We start from the raw sequence: 25583 nt of genomic DNA, 5'->3' as shown, positions 1-25583 counted from the left end.
GATAATAAAGTAATATCAATACTAAATATATATGCACCAAGTGATCTAAATCCTAGAGAAGTTAAGAGAGATATAAGAAGAATTAGACAACAAAACTATACAAGAGAGTTATCTCAACCTTGCTCTCTCAGAACTAGATAAATGAAACTACAAAAATTACAAGAAAGAAGTTAAGAAGATAAATAGAATTTCAGAAAAGTTAGATATGATAGACCTTTGGAGAAAAATTGAATGGGGACAAATAAATATTTTTTTTGGCAGAACATGAAACCTATGCAAAAATTGAGCATGTATTAGGGCACAAAAACTTCAAAATTAGATGCAAAAAGGCAGAAATAGTAAATTCATCTTTTCAGATTATAATGCAATAAAATTACATATAATAAAGGGCTAGGGGAAAATGGACCAAAAATTAATTAGAAACTAAATAATCTAATTCTAAAGAATTGAGTGGGATAAATAATAAACCATAGACTCAATCAGTAATATCATCTAAGAGAATGACAATAATGAGACAACATGCCTAAATTCATCGTATACAGACAAAGCAGTTCTTAAGGGAAGTTTTATATCTCTAGATGCTTACTTGCATAAAATAGAGAAAAAGAAAATCAATGAACTGGTCAAGCAACTAAAAAAAATATAGAAAAATAACAATTAAACCTCCCCAATTAAAAAACATATTTGAAAATCTGAAAATAAAAGGGGAGATTAATAAAATTGAAAGAAAACCATTTAACTAATAGATAAAACTAACAGTTGGTTTTATGAACAAACCAAAAAAATAGATAAAGCTTTAATTAATTTGATTAGAAAAGAGAAAGAAGAAAATAAAATCATTAGTATCAAAAGTGAAAAGGGTGAACTTTCCACCAATGAAGAGAAAATTGGAGCAATAATTAGGAGCTATTTTTCCTAATTATGTGCCAATAAAAATGATAATCTAAATGAAATGGTTGAATACTTACAAAAATATAGATTGCAGATTAACAGAGGAGGAAATAAATTATTTAAATAGTCTCATTTTAGAAAAAGAAATTGAACAAGCCATTAAATTCCAGTGCCAGATGGATGTATATGTGAATTCTATCAAATATTTAAAGAACAATTAATTCCACTACTATGCAAACTATTTGGAAATTAAGGAAAGAAGGAGTTCTAGCAAAATTCTTTTATGACACATATATAATACTGATACCTAAACCAGGTAGGGTCAAAACAGAGAAAGAAATTTATAGAACAAGTTCCATAATGAATATTGATGGGAAAATATTATTATTAAAGTTTTTTTTTTATTTTCAAAACATATCCATAAATAATTGTCAACATTCACCTTTGTAAAACTTTTTGTTCCAATTTTTTCCCTCCCTTTCCCCCACCCTCAATCCTAGAGGCAAGTAATCCAATATATGTTAAGCATGTGCAATTCTTCTATACATATTTCCAAAATTATCATGCTGCACAAGAAGAATCAGATCAAAAAGGGAAAAAAATTACAAAGAAAACAAAATGCAAGCAAATAACAGAAAGAGTGAAAATCTATGTTGTGATCCATTTTCAACTGCCATAGTCCTTTCTCTGAGTGCAGATAACTCTCTCCATCACAAGATCATTGGAAATACCGTGAATCATCTCATTTTAGAAAAGAGCAATGCCCATCAGAACTGATTATCATATAATCTTGCTGTTATGCACAATGATTCCCTGGTGCTGCTCACTTAGTATCAGTTCATGTAAGTCCTTCAAGGTTTCTGAAATCACCTTGAATCAAAAATCTCAAATAAAATATCAGCAAAGAGATTACAGTAATCCCAGGATAACACACTATGACCAAGTAGGATTTATACCAGGAATGCTGGACTGGTTCAATCTTAGGAAAACTATTAGCATAATTGACTATATCAATAACCAAACTAATAAAAGCCATATAATTATCTCAATACATGCAGAAAAATAATTTGTCAGAATCCAACACCCATTCCTATTAAAGCAGTAGAGAATATAGGAATAAATGGAGTTTTCCTTAAAGTGATCAGTAACATATATTTAAGACCATCAAGCATTATTTATAATGGGAATAAATTAGAACCATTTCCAATAAGATTAGGGTTGAAACAAGGTTACTATCACTATTATTATTCAATATTGTATTAGAGGGGCAGCTAGGTAGTGCAGTGGATATAGTACCAGCCCTGAAGTCAGGAGGACCTGAGTTCAAATGTGACCTCAGACCCTTAATACTGGCTATGTGACCCTGGGCAAATCAGTTAACTCCAGTTGCCTCAGCAAATATATGTGTGTGTTGTATGTGCACACACACACACACACACACACACACACATTGTATTAGAAATGTTAGCTTTACCAATAAGAGAAGAAAGAGAAATTCAAAGAATTAGAATAAATAATGAAAGAACCAACTTATCACTCTTTTTAGATGATATGATGGTATACTTAGAGAATCCAAGAGAATCAACTAAAAATATGCTGGAAACAATTTACAACTTTATCAAAGTTGCAAGATACAAAATAAATCCACATAAAGCATCAACATTTTTGATGGACCAACAAAGTCTAGCAGCAAGTGATACAAAGAGAAATTCCATTTAAAATAATTGTAGATAATATAAAATATTTGGGAATCTACCTGTAAAGGGCTGAAACTTTTGAGTCAATGCACTGAGGTCGGACAATCGAGCACTTAAGGCTAATTATCAATTGGACAATACTCTATAAGAATATGCTTGGAAAATGGCCCTTCCCATTATCCTGTGCTGGCCCAATCATTTGTGTAAATAGAGAATTGTGGGAGGGACTATGAGGTACAGGGAGACTAGCCAGACTCATCTCTGCGTAGGAGATGAAGAGGTGAGGTGGTGGAGATTTTGCTTCCATCCTCTTGACTTCTACAGCTGAAGACCAAGAATAAAGACTTTTGCTTATCCTGATTCTAGCTGATGCTAAGGTATCCAGGATGCTATCGAGGTCGTCACATCTACCTGCCAAGACAAAGTCAAGAATTATATGAACACAACTATAAAACACTTTTCACACAAATGAATTTTAAGCAATTGAAATCAAGTACTCATGGGCATAAGCCAGACAAATATAATAATAATAATAATGACAATACTATCTAAATTAATATACTTATGCAGTTCCATAACAATCCAACTTCCAAGAAATTATTTTACAGAATTAGGAAAAAAAATAACAAAGTTCATCTGGAAGAAGAAAAGGTAATGAAAAAAATGCAAATGAAGATGCTCTAGATGTACCAGACCTAAAACTATATTGTAAAGCAGCAGTCATCAAAACCATTTAGTACTGGCTAAGAAATCAAGCAGTTGATCTTAGGTTCAGAAGACACACTAGTCAATGACTGTAGTAATCTAGCATTTGATAAACCCAAAGACCACAACTTCTATAAAAACTCACTATTTGACAAAAAAGTTGGGAAAATTGGAAATTATTATGGCAGAAACTTGACATTGACTCACATTTAACACCCTATACCAAGATATGGTCAAAATGGGTTTATGATTCAGACATAAAGAGTTATATTATAAGCAAATTAGAAGAACAAAGGATAGTCTACCTCTCAGATCTGTGGAGAAGGAAAGAATTTGTGGCCAAAGAACTAGAGTACATTATGGAATACAAAATGGATAATTTTGATCATATTAAATTTAAAAAATTTTTTTACAAACAAAACCAGTGCAGACAAGATTAGAAGGAATGCAATTGGGGGGAAAAATTGCATCCAAGGGTTCTGACAAAGCCCTCATTTCTAAAATATATAGAGAATTGACTTAAATTTATCAAACTTCAAGCTATTCTTCAACTGGTAAATGGTCAAAGGCCATGAACAGACAATTTTCAGATGAAGAAATTAGAACCATTTAGGTCATATAAAAAATATTCTAAGTCATTATTGGTCAGATAAATGCAGATTAAGAAAATTATGAGGTACCATTGCACACCTCTTGATTGGCTAAGATGATAGGAAAATTGTGGCTCTAATTTCATTGTGTTTCCATCCAATTTCACAAGATGGATGTTGGAGGGGATGTGGGACAACTGACACACTGTTGACATTGTTGGTGGGGTTGTGAACTGATTCAACCATTTTGGAGAGCAATTTGGAATTATGCCCAAAGGACTATCAAACTGCATGCTTTTTGATCCAGCAGTTTCTTTGTTATATATCCCAAAGAGGTCATAAAAAAAAGAGGGGGGGAGGGATAAGGACCTATATGTGCAAAATTGTTTGTAGCAGCCCTTTTTGTAGTAACAAGGAACTGGAAGCTGAGTGGGAGCTTATCAGTTGGAGAATAGTTGAACAAGTTAAGAAATATTATTTTTCTATAAGAAATGATCAGCAGAATGATTTCAAAGAGAACTGAAGAGGCTTATATGAACTGATGCTAAGTGAAGTAACTAAAACAAGGATATCATTGTACATGGCAACAACAAGATTATATGATGATCAATTTTGATGGATTTGGCTCTTTTCAACAAAGAGATAATTCAAGCCAGTTCTTGTGATTGTCTTTTGATAAAGAGAGTTATATGTGTACAGAGGGAGGACTTTGGAGACGGAGTGTAGATCCCAACATAGTATTTTCACTTTTATATTGTTGTTTGCTTGAATTTTGTTTTCTTTCTCATTTTTATGTGATTTTTTCATGTACAGCATGATAATTGTGGAAATATGCTATAGAAGAAATGCACATATTTAACACATATTGAATTACTTGCTGTCTTGGGGAGGTGGTGGGAGAAGAGAGAAAAAAAAATTAAAACACAATGTTTTGCAAAAGTGAATGTTGAAAATTAGTTATACGTATGTTTTGAAAATAAAAAGTGTCAATAAAAAATATATAAGTAAAATAAAAAAAAAAATGCCTGCCTAACAAAACCATGAACATCCCAGAAATGGGACAAAAATACTTCTAAGAGCATTGCTGCTCTGGCACACATGATTCCTAAGTTTGCGCCCACTTTCTCCACATATATGGAGTATCATAAACTTTTCCCCAAAGTTGTTCCTATTATGCCATTCATTTATAAATTTGACATAAAGCTAGCTGACTAAAATTATTCTCGAATGATATCATTGAGATGAGCCCTTTGTAAGGAGAGCAAGATAATGCCATTAAAGAATCAATTCCTGAAAGATAGTTTTTGAAACCTCAAAAATTGACATAGCTTTTCTTCAGGATCTGAGACTCATCTGTGAAAGTGAAATAAGTATAGTTAAAATTTGAGTGGATCACATATGAAAGTATTAATTTCATTGGGTGTTTTTAAGGTCAATTTTAAATTGACAAATAAATAAATATTTCAAGTTTCTTTACTTTATTTGATTGCATTTGAATTCGATCATGGAATTTAGATTTGGGAAAAACTTTACAGATAATTTTGTCCTAGGCATTTGTTTTACTATAAAAAAGAAGAGTATGGTACCTTTAATACAAAAAAAAAAAAAAAAAAAAAAAAAAAAAAAAAGGAAAGTATGGCACCTTTATCATCACTTAATGAATATTTATTGACTGATAAGGAAAGGCAGACAGATAAGAGTAACAGACATAGATGCAGAAAGGCAAACAGGGACAGAGAGAAACAGTGAGTGATGGAGAGGTAGCAAAGATGGAGCTGGAGATGAAAAGAGGCAGAGGGGGGAAGAGAAGGAAAGAGGAAAAAGGTAGAGCCACTAATTTTAAAATTTACTGAGTAATCTGTGGTCCTGGCTCAGTAGGAAATCTTTGATATTGCCCTTTCCTCCTACTGTCTTGACTTTTCATGGCCCTCCCTCACTTAAATCCAATTCACATGCATGTCATGGCACCACTTTGCTGAACTTAAGGTTCTCTTCAAGAACAAAAACAAAAACAAAAAATAATGAGGATGATGATGACCATGCTTGAAAAAACTTTGTAAGTTCTTAGAGTTTATTTGAAACTTATCTTTCATTCTGAGAGTGATGGGGGCAATAGCCCCTTTAAGATTCCTTTCCTGATTCCCAACGTCTTTTGGGACTGATCTTTGGTTTCAAGATCTGGTCAAAACCACCCTTTTGTATTCCTAAGGGAAAGATCAGTATCTGAGCCAGTTTGGGCTTGTACCCAGCCCCCACCAGATCTGAGCTGACTTGGATTTTCTCAACTCCCAACTATCTGCTCAGGTTTCCCCAAAACAGTTTCTTCCTTATCTGAAAAGCCCGCCAAGAATTTGCCTACTGCCCTAAGCTTCTTCAACCAAATAAAAGGGACTAGGTGAAATCCTCCCTTGGCAGAGAATTGAAAGATGCCAGCAACCATGCTTTGCATCAGAGACTCTCTGTCCCACCACTTATGGTGTATTTCTTCCTCTATCTAATGCCTTTTACTAACCAGACTTTAACCTTGCTTCCAAACCCTGAAATAAACCTCTTTTTATCAATCTAGGTTTTCAGGCTTGTAAATTCATTTACAGAGGACTCTAGCTGCCACTAGACTTCATTTAACTTTGTATCCTTGCACCGAATCCAAAGGGGTTGCAGGGGAGCTCCATGTGACTCCCTGTACCCCAATCCTGCCACTAGACCACAATTAATCCTAATTTTATTGAGGTATACACCTCATCATTAGGTATTTACCTCATCAAGAGAAAAAGAACACTTTTCTCACTTTTTCTTTCCCTCCCTTTTGCTAATTTCTTTTAATTCCATTTTCATTTCTTGTACATTGGATTAGGACAGGGCCTTACAAGTCCTAGGAAATGATTAACCTATGATAAACTTTGTAAAACATCATTTGCTTGTTTAATTTACATAACTTTGCTTTTGGGGGTAATTTTCATTTTCAGACCTGCTAACTATGGTTGTGTTGGGACCTCACAAAAGACTGTTAATTGTTGGATTGTTTGAGATCTGAGCTGAATGGACTTTGACTAGGACTCTTTACATAGCATTCAGGAAGCCATTAAAACCTGTGCCAAATGTATTTTTTGAGACTTAGTACAGCACCCTGGAGGAGGCACTTAAAAGGACAACATTTGAATCTTCCCAGGTCCCCAGAGAAATTTGTGCCAAATGTACCCCAGTTTATAAAGCAACATTATATTGGTGGGATGGGAGGGATGGAAGAGGGTAAATATATATTCCATAGAACTGCAGTAGATGGGAGAGACAAAGGTGATTCATATTCTATCCCTCCTACTACCACCTTATCGTGGGTAAAATGAAGAAGTTGGACTGGGGGGAACCCCCAGGTTTCTTAAAATATACAATGCCAAGAATGAAAGTCTTTTGTCTTCTGTCTCAAAACTCTTTCCAATAGGATCATACTGTTCCTTCATTTGTGGCCCTAATTTCATTGTGTTTCCATCCAATTTCACAAATATCATGAAATCAATGGATTTTTCTTCAAGCACCAGCTCCCACTTGAGCCTTATTTTAAATCCTTCTTCTTTGCTTTCAGAGCAGCAATATATGAAAGGGAATATATCAGATGGCTAAAAAGAAGGTGATTAGAATTCGTCAGAAGTTTATCTATTTCTTGGGGTGTTTTATGTTTTTATTGCTTTGCTTTGGAGCCAAATGAGTGATACATCTTGAAAGATATTTCTTTTAAAGGAGATGTTTCATTTCAAAGTATTTAAAGAAAAAAAAACACATTTAATACCTGCTCCAGTTTCCTGGCTTATAGTTCTCTAAAATTCTAAAAGGTGGGATTCTTTTCAAAGGACACAATGCTGCTCTGATATATGAGCACAATTGTAAGATCCTGTAATATCTTTTTTTTTTAGAATGGCCCCCATTAATAGAGTTTGAACTATTAAATTAAATTAAATCACACTTTCCTACACCTTGTTTCCCATACATTTTGGAGTAATTTTTTTTTGTCCCCACAACTTTGTAAAGGATTGCCCAGTGATCGATTAGAAAATGTGTTTTAAAATTGGCTTAAGTATTATCTGTGGCTGCAAATGAATAGGTTATCTTAGCAAATGATCTCTCTCCAGCAGGCAGAGAAAATGAAGCCCTATTGTATTCCAGATCTAGATGGCATGAATCAGCCCTCAGATCAATGCCAAAAGAACAGCTGCCAGACAATGTCCATATACTGGGAATCAATGAGAATTCTGAAATGCCTCTGATGCAATGTTCCTGCACTGCTCCCATTTCCAAGCCCAGATCTGCCACTTTTTTGACAGTACCTTGTTATTGCTTATCAAAAAAAATAAAAAGTACCATCCTGAGTCTCAGGACTTCCATTAGGATTATACACACAAGCTACAGACTCAATTTGATCAAGCATTTTGATCTAGGTGCTCTGTGTCCTTGCAAAGGCCCTTAATAGCTAATGGTGGTTTTGGCTTTGACCCATGAAGTTAATGCAGGTGAAGTCCATTTTGGTCTTTATAGACATTTCAATGCAATGTCCAGAGGAGGCAATCATTTATCCCTTCATTCTGTATTAATATTATTAAGAAGAGATTACTTTACTCTAACATGAGAGAAAACCCTTCACATCATTGTCCTTGAACTCTCCCTTGTGCAGCTTTCCTTAGTCTATGTGAAGATTTCTGCAGGGCTAAGACTAGTTAACTTTCCCTCTGAGAGGCATCACCTACTGGATTAACACATGGCAACCATCTGTTTGGGTGCATTTTGGATGTAGTGATGCCAAAAGACAGGAACTCGGGTATTATTCTGCTCTGGGAACCTTCTTTAAAGTTGCTGGTCAAGAAGTATAATGAAATTTCTATTTTATAGTTTTAAAAAGTCCCTTTAAAACAGCAAGAAGTTGAGACAAAGCAAAGAAACATTGATGAAGCATCAGTTAAGTTCACAGTGTATCAAAGATCACTGTTTTTTTGAAAATAGAAGATTTATGGTCAGGTACAGTCTTCATCATTTCCTACATTTGTGACATTTCACAAGTCTCAATCTATTTGTGCTTCAATTTCCATGTTCCTCAATTGAAGAGATGGGAAATGGTCTTTTCCAATTGCCTTTGCTTCTATTCCACTGCACTAGGCATAGGGAATACAAAGACAAAAATAAATAAAAATATTGATGTTTCCAGGGATTTTAGATCTTGCTTTATATTTATGAAGATAATCAAGTAAATATAAAATAAATACTTACATCCCCAACATTTGAAACAGTCTTCTAGCACATAGTAAACATCTAATAAATATTGTTGATTGGGTCAGCAATCATTGGCAGACATTACAAAATATCTTATGCAGGAAGTGGCACTTAAATGGAGCCTCAAAGCAAGCTAAAGATGCCAAGAGGTGAAAGTGAGGAAGGTAAGTATTTCATGAGTGGATGATACAACCTTAAAAAAAGCATAATTAATAAGCTTTTCAAAAGCACTGACTATGTGTCAGGCCCTGCAACATGAGCTAAAGTGATAAAGGTAAAAATTAGCCCATACTACAGAGAGCTTGAGTTCTTAGTGGGAAGACAGCAAGTGTATACATTAATGCATTTAAAACAGATATAGAGATTAAAATACTAACATTAGGAAATACTGGGAAAAGTCTTGAATGCCACTGGCAAAAGTGGCATTTGATTTGTTAGTATTCCGAAATGCAGAGGAGAATAGAAAAAACACCCTAAACATGGCCAGAACAGAGTATTGATAATTGAAAATATATATGTGAGGCCTGGTGAGTCAGTATGCTTAAACCCTAGAATTTATGAAAGGGAATAATATGTTAAAAACTGGAAATATAGGTAGGAATCAATTTGGGAAGAGCTTTCACACCAAACAGATGACTTTTTATTTGACCCTAAAGTCAGTCATTAGAGTTTATTCAATGGAGAAGGAGGTGTCTGTTTTAGGAAAATATGTTTAGGTGGTGATGTGAATGGTGGATTACAAAAAATCTGAGACATATTCTGAAATTGATGGTAATTTCATGAGTAGAGAGAAAAAAGGGATGAGATTTGCCAGCTGATTGGATAAAGGAGAGCAATTGAATATGAGAAGGGCAAGAAGACACTGAATGTGTAAAATTTAGTGATTGAAAAGGGAGTCTTCTTGGTAATATTAGTCTGGAAGGGGGTAGATTTTGAGGAAAAGATGAGTTCTGTTTTTGACATTTTGAATTTGAGATATTTTTAGGACACTCATTTTGAAATGAACAAGGCTTAGAAGAGAAGGCAAAAAATATCGGTATCTATTGATCCATCTATCTGTCATATATGCATTTATATACATATATGTGTACATGTATATATGCAATGATGTATAGATATATCTGTATATGTACAATGTGCATGCATATATTTGTGAATATTTATATTATATATATGTATATGTGTGTGAATTACTTGTTCAAAGTATGGCTATAAACATTTACATATAAATGTAATACATTCATATATCAGCATATATACATGTATATATGTATTGTGCCTTTGTACACACACATACACACACACATTTATATATATATATATATATATGAACTTGAATTTCTGAAGAGCTTTTAATGCCAAATGAGGTCTGGGGTATATTATTAATTTAATAGGTTAATTGATTGGGCTGGTAACCTACTGGAGAATATGGATATCTTATATAGGAAGTAGAGCTTGAATGCATGTATATGATAGAACCATGTACATGACTCCTCTTGGTAGACTTAGGCCACTTCAAAGTTCAATTCAAGCTCTACTTCCTATATAAGATATCCATGTTCTCCATTAGGTTGAACTTTGAAGTGGCCTAAGTCTACCAAGAGGAGTCATGTACATGGTTCTATCATATACATGCATATGTGCATATATACATACATACATATATGTAGCATAAATATACATATTGCATAAACATATATAACCATTCAAGTGCCACATCCTATGTATATGCATATACATACATATATCTGTTAAAGTTCTATTTCTTGTATGTAATAATGCCCATTCCTGTATATATGTATATATTCATGCTTTCAACAGATGAGATATATCCATATTTAATGAATGTGATATAGATGAAGATCCAACAACAACAAAATAACAACAAACTGAGAAGGAGCAGTTAAATAGCAGTTAGTTAGATAGATAACAACTAGAGAGAGCAATATTATAGTCACATTTCAGAACTATCAGGTCAAGAAAAAAATATACTCTAGGCAGAGAGAAAGAAACAATTCAAATACTGGGGAGACACAAAATCAGAATTACACAGGACTTGGCAGCTACAACATTAAAAAATCAGAGGTTATGGTACATGCTGTTCTGGAAGGCAGAGGAGCTAAGACTACAAACAATAATCATTTACCCAGCAAAATTAAATATAATACAGCTGTACATAAACAGTTCTCAAAATTCACCAAAATTCAGTATTGAACATGTTTCAATGAGAAAAAAATTCTTCAGCACTTGACCCTTGTTGACACTTGTTGCACTTGGTTGTTGTCTTGGTTAACTAGTTAAGATACGATGTTGTCCAAGTATATTGCTCAGCCTCTGGCACTATTGCCACTGTTGCTATTGTCCTGGGACATGGGTAGCTCCTTCCCAGCAAAGGCAGCAGTCATAAGATTGTCAGATTGGAGCCTATGATGTTGAAGTTGGGAACATTGACAGGCTAATCATGGGTTGGTTTCTGAAGGATGATATGGCTGCAGGATGTAGTCCCCTGGTTTGCCAAATAGTAGTACTGGAAGGGGTATGAAGCAGCTAGTGTGTTCAGCAAGAGGAGAAGCAACAAGAGCAGGAGTAATAGTGTTGGCATAAGCAGCAGCAGCAGGAACAGGGGAGGACCTGGGCCTCCTAGTCTGAACCTTGGAGGAGGGTGCAGGATCATACCTTCTGCCTCCTCATTTACTCCCTATCCCATCCCTCATCCTTCTACTCTACCCCAAGGAACCTTGGACAGTGTGGGATGGGGGAAGAGTATAAAGATCATGGTTATTCTTAATGAGTTGAGTCAAGAAAGGAGGATTTTGGGTGAGCTAGGGTTAGACAGGCTTGTTTCTCCAGCTAGAAATACCACTTCTCACTTTGGGGAAGTGGGTGGGGAGGGATGGTTAGGCTGTGGACTGGAAATATATTTCTTATGGTAAAAATTCATTTGATACTCATCATTTTTGCTAATTGTGCCTTTTGGAAATAATTAACAACACTGTACATCAAGGGGAAAATGGTCATTCAATGACAGTGAAGAATTTCTAGCTTTCATAAGATTCAAATTCAGGAAAAAGATGACTAGAGCAAACCTGGATCTTTTGGAAAACAATGGTGATACTGGCTATACAACAAATAGAAAATCCTTCTCTTTAAAAAATGGTCAGCTATCAGGAACCAGTAACAGAATGCTCACTCATACAGTGATTCCAATGCATTTTCTGTAAACAAAATCCTAGTTCTCAGAAATAGATCCAAAGAGTCCTCCACTTGGATGAGCCATGTCAGAAAGTAGACTTTTTTTTTGCACATGTGCTTGATTCCCTTTATACATAATTCCTATTTACCTCTTCCCTCCCTGAAATATAAGCTTTTTGGAGGTGCAGAATTGTTCTTTTTTCCTTTTTTACCTTTGAAGACAATAATTTAGTATGGTATCTAGCATATAGTAGATAGATAATACGTGTTTTTGCATGGAATAAAATAGAATAGGATACTGAATTGCAGCAGGACTTTAATGAATTTGAATACTTTAAAAGTAAGAAAGAAAATACCCTAGGTGAATTGGTTCCCAGGTTCTAAAGAGAGAGGGGGAGGAAGAACAAATGGACAGAATCCAAGTTGGATTCAACTGGAGCACAGTCTGTTCCTTTTCTCTAATTCTTGAGGCCTAGACATATGCTTTAGGCATCTAAGCCTTCCAGGGAAAACTTGAAAGGATATGTGAACTCCTCTGGCCCCAAGGAAGCTGAAATCACCCCCAGGCTTGTTTCCTAACTGGAGGTGGCTCATGTGCCTTCTGGCAATGAAGCACTTGTCAGAAGGCATTAATGTCATACTTATGTAAATTTCTTATTGACTTCCATGTAAAGCCATATGGCCACTAATGAAATGAGAGCAAGCAACTGAGCATGGGAAACTGGAGGAGAACCAGCTGACAAACTGGAACTTTCACAGTGGAAGCTTTCTAACTTCCAAACATCCACAAAGAGCTAGGGAATAATAGGAGAGAACCCCAGGCCTGGAAGGAATCCCAGAGATCATCTGTTCTGACCTGCTCATTCTCCTCCTGACCTGCTCATTCCCCAGAGGGGAATCAAAGGCTAGAGGAGAAAAGGAATGTGACTAAGGTCTGATACAATCAGTGCCAGAGCCAACTTTAGAATCAGGGGTTTAGAACCCAGAAGTCCATTCTCCACTTAAAGGAAATTTACAAAAGCTTAGGTCTATTTAAGTGAGCTCTACCTTATAAATAAAATTCATTGTCTCTCTATTACCTACAGAATAAGACATAAAAATCTTCTGTTTATTATAAAAGCCTTTCACACTCTGGCCCCTTCCTACTTTTCTACTCTTCTTAGATTTTATTCCCCTCCACTAACTTATATTATTAATATGAAAACCACACTGACTTTCTTGTCTTCCTACACAACTCTTCGTTTCACCATCCTGTGTCTTTTCATTGGCTGTCCTCCAAGCCTGGAATGTTCTTTCTCCTCACCTTCCTCTGTTTCCTACTTCCCTTAGATTTCTTCAAGATTCAATTCTATTTCTACTTTTTGCAAAAAGCATTTCCTAAATATTTTCGCACTTTCCATCACCAGCATCTTCCTTTCAAGATACTTTCTATTTATAGCATATTTTTCTTGTATGCATCTAATTATTTGCATGTTGCCTATCCTTAAGAATGTGAGGTCCTTGGACAGATTATGTTTTTGCCTTTCTTTGCGCATTCCTTGTCATATAAAAAGTGCTTAATAAATGTTTATTGTATCATTGCCTCTGCTCTTCCCTTCATATTGTATCTCATTAATCCATTCATTAATTAATACATATTTATTAAATATCAATTATATGCCGGGGACTATCCTAGACATTAGGAACAGATGGATAGATATAAAGACATAATAAAAACAGTTCTTGTCACTAGGAATCTGGGAGTGATGTGTGGCTTTTGGAGAATATGAGAATATACAAAATCTATATAAAAATTGTTACAAGGTGATTTGGAGCAAGTAATGTATGTGTGTATATATATATATATATATATATATATATATATATATATATATATATGTATATATATATATATATATATATATACATATGCACACATATATTTGTATATATACACACAATATATATATACAATATACATATACAATACAATATATATAAAATAATAATATAATATACAATTATGTAACATTTTATATCTATATCTATCTATCTATATATGTATATATATATATATGAAATGTTTGATGAGGTTTAGTCAGTGATTGGTGGAGTCTTTTGAGTTTTATGATCTTATATCTCCCTCTCTCTTTTCCCCAACCTTCCATTAGTTGATATGGGGAACTCCAATTAAGGAAATTCCATCTTCTAACTCATTTCAAGTACAATTTACAAACTTAGAGACTGGACACTGAGAAGTTGAATTTTGTGCCTATTATTTCAAAGTATGTATTAAAGATAGGTTTTAAACCCAAGTAGTCTGGAGATGGAACCAAACTTTTTTATTATATTATGATTTTTCTCACCTCCTCTTTAGGTTTTTGCTAGTATGTCATTCTGGTTTTGAAATCTAAATCTTGAAATTCAAAATAGCTAACCCTAAATTTTAAGAACAAAACCCAGAAGAGAAGCAAAACATATAAACAAAAAGTTCTCCAAAGATTCAAATTATTAATTTTATTAAATATTCTAAATGTCTAATAAAAAGAGAAATGTACTTTAATGCAACCTTGAGGTTTGATCCAATACTCGGAACATTGGCAAAGATCTCAAAATATAGGAACAGACAATCTTGGAGGAGTTGAGGAAAGACAGGCCTTGAGTTAATCTAAAGCTGCATTCAGTACTGAGATGTAGGTTGTGTGGGTATTGGAGTAACATGGTTTTGACCAGTGGTGCTACAGGCCAAAGAATAATCTTTCCTAGACACCATTATTATATTAAATAAGAGTTTATGTGCCCTAAGGGAAAAAATAATTCAAATTTCATTTATTTATATTTGATGCTTGATTGATTTGTGTATTGAGTCACTGGCCCTTAATCAATGAAGGGGAAAAAAAAAAAAAAAATTCCCTTTCCAGCTTTTGGAATTACCCAAGTATCTTGAACATACCCTAGAGGCAAAAGAGCAAACCAAGACACATATAAAAGAAAATGTCCTGGATTCCAAATCCCAGAATCTCAGTGTTATACATGACCTTAGTAAATATCTAGTCCAAAGCATATTTGAACAACAACAGTGTACCAGAGGGTTCCCCAGACTTTTCTGTAAGTTCTCTAGTAAGAGGAAGCTGATTCACTTGCATGCTAGGCTATTTTGCTTTTGATTATTTCTCATTATTAGGATTTTTATTTTCCTTATATCAAATCTGAATTTGGCCCAGTAGATACCAACCATTGTTCCTAATTTTGCCCCCTGAGGAGAATCAGAATAAAAATAATCTCTCTCCATGGGGCAAGCTTTTGAATATTTGAAAGCAGCTATTATGTCTTCACTAAATTTTCCTTTCTCTTCTTATTCCTTCAAGCAAACTTTATGTAGTATAAACTTGAACTCTCTAACAAAAGATAGAAAACTCTATCCTGGTTTCTCTCCCCAAATACTCTCCAGTTGATTAATGTCCTTCCTAAAATGTGTACTAAGCACTGAATATAATGCTCCTAAAATAATCTTGGTCTTAACAAGCCAGTTCAATTGAATGCTTAACTCCTTATGCCTAGAAACCATGCTTCACTTAATGAAGCCTAACATCCCATTTGCTTTCTTGGCTGGAGATTGCACTGGTGACTCATGGAATCCACGAATGCCACCCAGACCTTTTTCTAATGAAATGCCATCTTGCCCTGCTGTCTAATTTCTTTTGTTTGAGAAGTTAATTTTTGGATTCATGTAAGACTTTATACTTCTAATTCAATTTGCACTAATTTCCTAGGACATTACAGAATGACTTGATCATCACAGCTTCAGTCATCAAGACAAACTTAGTCCACACATGCACAATTCTGGGAAGTACCATGAGCTACCAGGGAATGCAAGTTTCTGGGGAAGGGAAGCACAGGCAAACTTTGCTTCTATTTTTTTTAAATTGTTGTCCCAGTGATTACACACCTGGAAGAGACTCAAAGCCATACTTAAGTCTAGGACATGTAGACAAATCATTGAGATTTAATTTATTCCCACTTTTCCCCAATCTCCAAAGTTTAGCTAAATTTTACTCTCATTCTGGGAATAACTCAAACTACCTAAAGGAATCAATGTGTAGTCATACTAATTATAGACCAGCAGCTAATAACTCTCCTTTGGTCAGACAGGCAGTTAATAAGCAGTAGAGTATCTAATCTGTTCCATACACTGCTATAAATGCTAGTGATATAAAGACAAAACACAATCCCTGTGCTCACAGAGCTCAAAATCTCTCCTCTAGAATATATATATATTTTTTTTCTTTTGAGGCTGGGGTTAAGTGATTTGCCCAGGGTCACATAGCTAGGAAGTGTTACGTGTCTGAGACCAGATTTGAACTCGGGTCTTCCTGAATTCAGGGCTGGTGCTCTGTCCACTGAGCTACCTAGCTGCCCCCCTTGAATATTCTATGTACTGCCATGTCTCTCTAACTCTAGGTGATAATAAAGGGCAATATAACTGTCATTGGAGCATTTGGTAAATGACATATTTTTTCTTGAATTCATGACACCATTTACTTGAGTGGATACCATCTCTTTTTCAAACTCCCATCCCTACTTTTCAGCTTCCATTAGGATATTGTTTTCCCCCATTAGAATGAAAACTGCTTGAGAGTAAAGTTTATCTTTCTTTCTTTTATAGTTTTGCTGTATTGTAAGTCAACATACGAAATTAAATGGACATTTGGGGGGAGTTTTGTGGAAATTGCAGATGACATGTGGAAGCCAGCAGATGACATAATCTGTGACTAAATACTTAACCCAAACTTTATAATAAGATACCCCAAAAGAAAAGGAAAAAAAAATCAGACTTCTTATATGAAGGGTGTAAAGGGCTAGAACTGAGCAGATGTACTTGACCTAGATGCAAGGTAATCTAGCACTTAGGACTAATTACCAATTGGACAATTCTCTATTAACATGTTTGGAGGATGACCCTACTCAACTCTGAGCTGTCTCTCTCTGTGGGTGTGGTGAAAGAAGGGAGGAGAGATCCGCGGGTGGAGTAGTAGGAGGAGGATTCATTCTTTGACGGTAGAGAGAGAGGAAGGAGATGTAGAGATTCCTCTATTTAATCCCCTGAGAGTGACCCCAAAAGACCAAGAATAAAGACTTTTGCTTATCCTGACTCTGGCTGATTCTAAAATATCCAGGGTCTCAACAGAAGGGAGAACCAAAAAAAAAAAAAAAAAAGTATGCAGATTTTCCAGATTGCAGGGTTATTGAGCCCCCTAACCCTCATGTTGTGGAAAGGATAATTGTATTTGAATGCCAAGGATTTTCATTCAGGATAGGTCTATCAACTGTAGGTTTTCTGACACAAGCATAATAAAGTGACTTTACTGCTAGGGTTCCTATATTTTTGTTTCCCATTTTGTAGAGGCTCTCTCAGGGATTCAACTTTCATTTAAAGTCACAAGTCACCAAATTTCTTCTATCAAATAGTTCTATTTAGTCATCTTTTCATCTTCAAATATTTACATAATTTCTTTTTCCAAAAGTTATATTCTCTATATACTTAAATCATCAATGATATCAATGAATAAAGCACTTGTTCTGGATTCAGGGAGACCTGAGTACAAATCCAGCCTCAGACAATTATGGACCATGTGAACCTGGGCAAGTAACTGAACCTCTGACTCAGTTTCCTCAACAGCATGAAAGACACAGTTGGTATTTCATACATACATATTTTTGTTGAATTGAGTAAAATCTTCCTTAAAATGGAAACCACAAAAGGCAAAAGATATTCCTATGATCAAAGAAAGCTAAAAAGAACATCAGAAATCATCTAGTCCAAGTTCCTGAAACAATAGTGAATATACCACTCCTCAAATCCTCAAACCTAACTGTAAGCCATAAAATTAATAGATATAATTTGTTGGTCAGTAATGACCAAGTTTCTGGAATAGACCACCCTTCAAACCTACTTGTAAACCATAGAATTAGCCAATAAGCAACATGAAGCTTTGATCCAACTTTGCATAAATCTATCCTTCTTCCTTTGATTCCTTGCTAAACTCCTTTCTGGAAGCTAGCCATTTGTTATCAGTGTAATAAATATTTTGTCCACTTAATTTGGAGACTGGGTCTGTGAATTCTTTTGCCATATCTGAGACACTGACATAGGGAATTCTAAACGTTGTTGGGGTGTGTTACCTCTCAACAACTCCATTTGCCATTTTCTTGGCAGACATACTGGAATGGTTTGCCATTTCTTTCTCAAGTTCATTTTACAGATGAGGAAACTGAGGCATATAGAGTTAAGTGACTTGCCCAGGGTTGCACAGCTAGTATGTATTTGAGGCTGGATTTGAACTCAGGAAGACTCATGTTTCTGACTCCAGAGCCAACACTATTCACCTTATCACTCCAAATTAGGATGATAGGACCATAGATTTAAAGGTGAAAGGGATCCCAAAGGCCAGCTAGTCCAGAACTCTTATTTTGCAAGTGAATAAGCTGAAACTCAGTAAATTAAAGTGACATGTCCAGAGTTACAAAGGTAATAAGTAGTAGAGCTATGACTTGAATTTAAGTCATCCGATTTCCAGTTTGATGGGAAGATCCAACAGTCTTTTTACTGACCCAAAATTCCTTCCATCTGTATTCCAAACATACCATTAAAATCTATGTCACTTGAATTAGTATTGGTATGAGGTAGTCTTTGGGTTTCATTTTTGGAGCATTAAAGACTTATGGCACCCAGGGAAAGCTGAAATAAAACAGCAAAGGTGTGTTTTGTTTCCCTAATGTGATTACCAAGGAAAGATAAACACTTGAGCATATACTGTGGTAGTCCCAAACAACCACATCTGCAGCTTGGTATGAATATCAATTTAAAGCTGATATTTTGTATGCTGCTAGGGATTTGAATCCCCAAAGCCAAAAGAAAAACTTTTCCTGAGGCTTGTTTTGAAATGTCTTATTCTTATTGAGAGGCATAAGAATATATCCTGATGTGTGTCTGGGGAATAGTAGATTAAATGTTAGATTAAGAGAAAGAAACACTGGGTTCAAATTTGCCTCAGACTTTGGCTTTGTGACCATGGTCACATCATTTAAATTTCAATCCAACCATTTGTAAAAGGTTTAAGATACTATTGAATACCAGGCAATTGAAGATAAAAACTGGAGACAAAATTGGAACAATTTCTGCTTTTAAGGAGTTTACACTGGAATAAGGGGTAACAGTCAGTTAATTCAATACAATTTTGTTTTTATTATTATTTTTTTTGTGTGGGAAAATTGTGCAACAGTGTCTTTAATATAGAGACTTCTTTCTCTCTTTCAATTCAGACAAGCTCCTACTCTGTAATTTACACTTTTACAGATTTGCTTGAAGGTACTGAAAGTTATCTATCTTCTATACCCTGGTGCTTTTATATACTAAATATTTGCAAAGAAAAGAAATATTTTCTTTCTCTAACATTGTGGAGAAAGCAAGGCTAATTTCAACTGTTAATAAAGGCCACCTGAGCTTTGCCTTTGAAAGATTCTATGAGCAAGAGATGAGCAGAAAATGCATTTTAGACAAGATGTATGCATGAAAAGAAGAGTGAGCATAGAACAGGAGGACCAGTTAGGAAATTATTGCAACAGTTTAATTAGTACAGGGGGTGAATTTAACCATCATAATGATGCACAATTCAAACTGCTCCTTAAAAGATGCCAAAGATTTTCTGTGTTCTTAGACTAGAGACTCACCAGTGAAATTGAGAATGAAACTAAGTAGCAAGAAAAGTCTGTTGGGCTTTATTAAGACTGTTTTAATACAAAGGGGTTGTTTGCCATCTAAGAAAATAAATTAGAATATGTAAAGCTCCTAAGTACAATAGCATTAACTCAGGAGATAAAAAGATGCATAATTTGATAGAGTCAAACATCAGTGCCCTTTCCTCCCTGCTTCTTCCTTGCCCTTTTCTCTTCATGCTACAGATTATCATATTTATTATGATACCAATACTTTATAAAATGAGAAATATCAATCTATATTTATAATGTAAAATGATTAGCATATATCATGCTTGCTATTCACTATATCATTTTCTCTTAGCAGAAGTTGATTTTTGTCGCTGCTTTTGAATTTTCTAGTTAATCTTAAAATTTGCAAAAAAAGAAATACTGAAAAAAAAAAACTTATCCTGATGTTTGATTCATTTTTATATAGACTATTTTTCTTCCTTAATAAACAAATGTTTTTTTTTTAAGTACACTACTGATAAAAAAAAAAAAAAAAAAAAAAAAAAAAAAAAAGATTGTGTCCTAATGCTCTCAGGTAATGGAAAAATATTTTTTCAGTGCAAGATAAATGACATTTTTCACACAGTTTACATTTGAGACCCTAATCCATCTTGTCAGGTAAGCCACACTGTGTTATATATAGTTAAAGTTTATTGGAACCTGAGAGTGGTAAAACAATGGTTCATCCTTTACCTCTATTCTCTGAGAAGAAATGCATATTTAAATTAAAGAAAAAAAAAAAAACATTTATGTAATGAAATATTTCCCAATTATATAAAAATATTTTAAGCAATCATTTAAAAATTTTTTGAATTCCAATTCCTTTCTCTGCCTTAGGAAGACTAAGCACTTTGATATTAATTATATATGTGAAATGATGCAAAATATCTTTTCATATTGAATAGGTGATGTCATATTCAGTAGGCTTTACCATAGTTTAGGTACAAATGGTCCATATGAACATTTTCAGTAAAGATCTCTAAAATTGTGCTGCTCACATTTCTTTTAAATGTACAGTGTGTGTGTGTGTGTGTGTGTGTGTGTGTGTGTGTGTGTGTGTGTTTATTTTGACCACTGGGTGTGATCAAAACATACAATTTTAAGGCAAATTTTCTTGTTCTAGTTGTAGTTCTCCTCATTTCAGGAGGCAAGCAATGTGGTTCTTCAAAAAGGCTGCCTTTACACATCCAGGAGGCTTCCACATCACAATGCTGCTTCAGTCCAGGGAGAAGGTGACTCTGTGATTGGACCATCTGAGTGCACAGTAGTGACTACAGCTCCCAGTGTAAACATACCTGCTGCTTTGTCACTTGCTGGTAGCCACAGGGTTTTAAGGGAGGTAAAAATGGTAAAATAGTGATATCTTGTAAAGGGCTGAAACTCTGAGTAGGTACATTTGAATCAGACAGCTGAGTACTTAAGGCTAATTATCTATTGGACAATAACTCTATTAGCATATTTGGAGTTTCTTCTCACAGTTAATGCTAGCTCAATGCTTGGAGTTAAGAGAATTGTAGGGAAGGATTAGGGGGTGGAGTGAGAGAGAGCAGAGAACTTCACTTGGCTTCAGGAGGAGGAGGAGAAAAGTGTGGAGATTCCTGGAGATTCTGTACTCTAGAATCAAGGAAGGATCTTTGGCAAAACTCCTGGCAGTTTTGTCAATCTCCTTCACTTCTCCCCCTAAAGACCAAGGATTTTTCTTATCCTGACTTTGGCTGATTCTGAGGCCTCCAGGGAGCTAGCTGGGTCTTCACAATAACTTTTGATTCATGCATAAATTGAATTTAAGTGAGATAGAGTTGCACAAAGTTGGCCTTTCTCTCTCTTCCAAAATCACTGGAGTCCAGTTGCAAAACAGAAGTTAAAGGACTGGTAATATTCTTGTGGATGACCTTTATATCTTTAATGTCTAATCAAGCTCTAAACACTCCACCATACCTGCTTCCACTACCAAGTTCATTGGAACAAATTGTTCACACCTACCCATTCTGCCAGAGAAGTCTTCTTATCACTAATAAATTTGATGTCCCTTGGTTATTGTCACTTGTGTGTGGCCACTGCACATCTATGGCTTCTTGCATCCACAGGTGCAGGTGGACCCCATAGGAGGGAAGTAACTTTTGAAAAAAGTAGTTTGGCAGTCCTCATGCCAGAGGTACTAGTCTTCCCTAAACATCCATACAACCCATTTCCATTTTCTCTATATTGCAAAAGAAAGAAAAACCAAAATAAAACAATTAAAATAAGTTGTTGGGTTTTTCTTTTTTTAGTTATGTTTCACCAATAATAGAAAAAAAAAGAGAAATTCTATTTAAAATAACTGTAGAGAATATAAAATATTTGAGAGTCTATCATCCAAGACAAAGCCAAAAATGAACACAATTACAAAACACTTTTAACACAAATAAAATTAAATCTAAAACTTGGAATAATATCAGTTCTTCATGGATAGACTCTACCTCTCTCCAAAATTGCTCCAAATTCCTTTAAATAATAAATCTAAATAGATTTTAGAGCATCAGAACACCCAAAAAAGATGGAGTAGGATACTTTACAGCTGAGAGGAACTTAGGTTAGCAGAAAAGGTCTGTAACAGTAGGATGGGAGTCCAGCATATTGTCCTCGTACATGTCATCCAGCACAGCGCCAGACAGAGGTTAGGCCTGGCCTCATGTCAATAAAGCACAACTAGGTCTAGGGACTCTAAATTATTGTCAGTACTGACATTTCTAGACCTCTCAGCCCAGAGATACCAAGGACAAGTTGGAACATCAGCAGAAAAGGTCTGTGAAACTAGGGTGGGAGTCAAGCAGGCAATCCCATTACAGGCCACACTGGTGAAGCCTCAGATCTTGCCCCAGAGCCAATAAAGCAGAACTTTGTTGCCTTAGCATACTAGATCATATAACTACAGTGGAACAGGAACAATTCCAGGGCAGAAAAGAGTGCTTGTCCCAAAGGGTTATCAAATTGTATATACCCTTTGATTCAGCAGTGTCTCTGCTGGACTTATATTTCAAAGAAATTATAAAGAAGGATAAGGTACTCACATGTACAACAATGTTTGTGGCAGCCCTTTTTATAGTGGTAAGAAACTAGAAACTGAGTGGATGCCCATCAGTTGGACAATGGCCAATTTCATATACTTTATATTATATGAGTGTTACAGAATATTATTTTTTATAAGAAATAATCATTAAAATGATTTTAGAGAGGCTTGGAGAAACTTACATTAAATGATACTAAGTGAAGTGAGCAGAACCAGGAAATCATTGTACATAGCAACAGCAGTATTATATGATGACAATGAGATGATTCAGGCCAGTTACAATGATCTTGTGATGAAGAGAGCCATCTATATACAGAGAGAGGATTATGGGAACTGAGTATGGATCATAACACAGTGTTTTTACTCTTTCATTGTTGTTTGCTTGAATTTTGTTTTCTTTCTAATTTCCCCCCTTTTTGATCTGATTTTTCTTGTGCAACATAAAAATTGTGGCTATATGTATAGAAGATTTATACATATTTAATATATATTGGATTACTTTCCATTTCAGAGAGGGGGTAAAAGAGAAGGGGAAAATTTACAACACAAGGTTTAACAAGGATGAATATTGACAATTATCTATGCATACATTCATAAAAAAATGAAAAAAAGAAGAGTACTTCTGGTCAGATCCCTAGAAGTATCTCAGAAAACAACTGCACAAAATCCCTGAAGCTTGGGACAATGTACTCTCTACCCTGAAAACAGAGTCCTACTTTAACAAAGAGTTAAAAGCCAAGTAATAGTCTAGGAAAATGAGTGAACAACAAAAAAGGTTTCTGACCATAGAAAGTTATTATAGTGATAAGGAAATTTAAAACATAGACTCAGAAGATGATAACAAAGCCAATGCTACTATATCCAAAGCCTCCAAGAAAAATAAGAATTGGAAGAGTTCAAAAGAGACTTTGAAAATCATGTAAGGAAGATGGAGGAAAAATTAGGAAAACAATTTAGAGAGGTTCAAAAGGAAATACAAATGGCCAATGAGTAGAAGAATGCCTTAAAAAGCAAAATTGGCCAATTGGGAAAGGAGATACAAACAAAGCTATTGCAGCCAAGATTGGAAGAGAAGTAGAAAGTTGAAAATGGCGTAGGAGGGAGGAATTTACAACCAATGTTTTTGATAAAGGTTTCATTTTTAAAATATATAGAAAACTAACCCAAACTGATATGAATTCAAGTCATTTCCCAACTGATAAATGGTCAAAGAATATGAGCAATTTTCAGATGAAGAAACTAAAACCATTTCTAGTCAAATGGAAAAATGCTCTAAGTAACTATTGGTTAGAGAAATGCAGATTAAGACAACTGTGTGATACCATTTCACACTTCTCAGATTGGCTAAAATGACAGGAAAAAGATAATAAAAACTTTGAAGATATTGTGGAAAAATAGGACACTAATGCATTGTTGGAATTGTGAAATCATCCAACCATTCTAGTGAGCAGTATAGATTTATGCTCAAAGGATTATAAAACTGTGTATACCCTTTGATCCAGCAGTCCCATAACTGTATCTATATCCCAAACAAATTATAAAAGAAGGAAAAAAATTAATATGTGCAAAAAACTTTGTAGCTGCCCTTTTTGTAGTATCAAGAAACTAGAAATTGATGGCATGTCCATCAATTAGGGAATGGCTGAATAAGTTATGATATAAGAATATAATGGAATATTACTTTTCTATAAGAAATGGTGAACAAGCTGACTTCAGAAAAGCCTGGCAAGTCTTACTTGTACTGATGCAAAGTGAAGTGAGCAAAACAAAAAGAACATTGTATCCACAAACAAGAAGATTATGTTATGATCAATTGTGATGGACTTGATCTTCTCAACAAGGCAATTCCAATAGACTTGAAATTAAAAATACCATCCACATCCAAAGAAAAAATATGGAAATAAAATATGAATTGAAGCATATTATTTTCTCCTTTTTGTTTGTTTGTTGGTTTTCTTTCTTGTTTTTCCCCTTTTGTTCTGATTTTTCTTGCACAACATGACAAATATGAAAATAAGTTTAAAGGAACTGCACATATTTAACCTATATTAGATCACTTGCTATTTTGGGAAGGAGATAGGTAAGAGAGAATGGGAGAAAAATTTGGAAGAAAGTCTCTCAAAAATTTTGAAATTTGGAAAAATATAATACTATCAAAATTAACAAAAAGAATGTTAAAATTATTTTACATATAACTGGAGGGAAATAAAATATTAAATGAAAAAACAAACAAATAAATGCAAAAGTATGTTTTATGATGAATCCAGTTCATCAGTTTTCTCCTGGAAGTGGATGGCATCTTTCATTGTGGATCATTTTGAATTGTCTTAGATTATTATCATTCAAAGTTGATCATTATTAAAATAATACTTTTACTGCATACGTATTCTCTTGGTTCTGCTTACTTTACATGAGTATTCATATGTCTTCCCAGGTTTTCCTGAAATTATCTTACTT

The 25583-nt window shown here is 34.6% G+C and overlaps 1 long non-coding RNA gene across 1 annotated transcript in view; it reads right to left on the bottom strand.

Annotated features, from left to right (window-relative positions):
- The window catches only part of LOC141551812 (uncharacterized), a 43512-nt gene that overhangs the window by 5770 nt on the left and 12159 nt on the right, over positions 1-25583 (bottom strand). The window contains exon 4 of the long non-coding RNA XR_012484969.1: positions 2648-2995. This is a non-coding gene — a long non-coding RNA (uncharacterized LOC141551812). The remainder of the gene's footprint in view (positions 1-2647; positions 2996-25583) is intronic.

The sequence above is a fragment of the Sminthopsis crassicaudata genome, chromosome 1 (assembly GCF_048593235.1).
Source record: "Sminthopsis crassicaudata isolate SCR6 chromosome 1, ASM4859323v1, whole genome shotgun sequence".
NCBI classification, from domain to species: Eukaryota; Metazoa; Chordata; class Mammalia; order Dasyuromorphia; family Dasyuridae; genus Sminthopsis; species Sminthopsis crassicaudata.
Note: the sequence above shows the minus strand (reverse complement) of the source record. Positions and strands in the feature narration are given on the sequence as shown.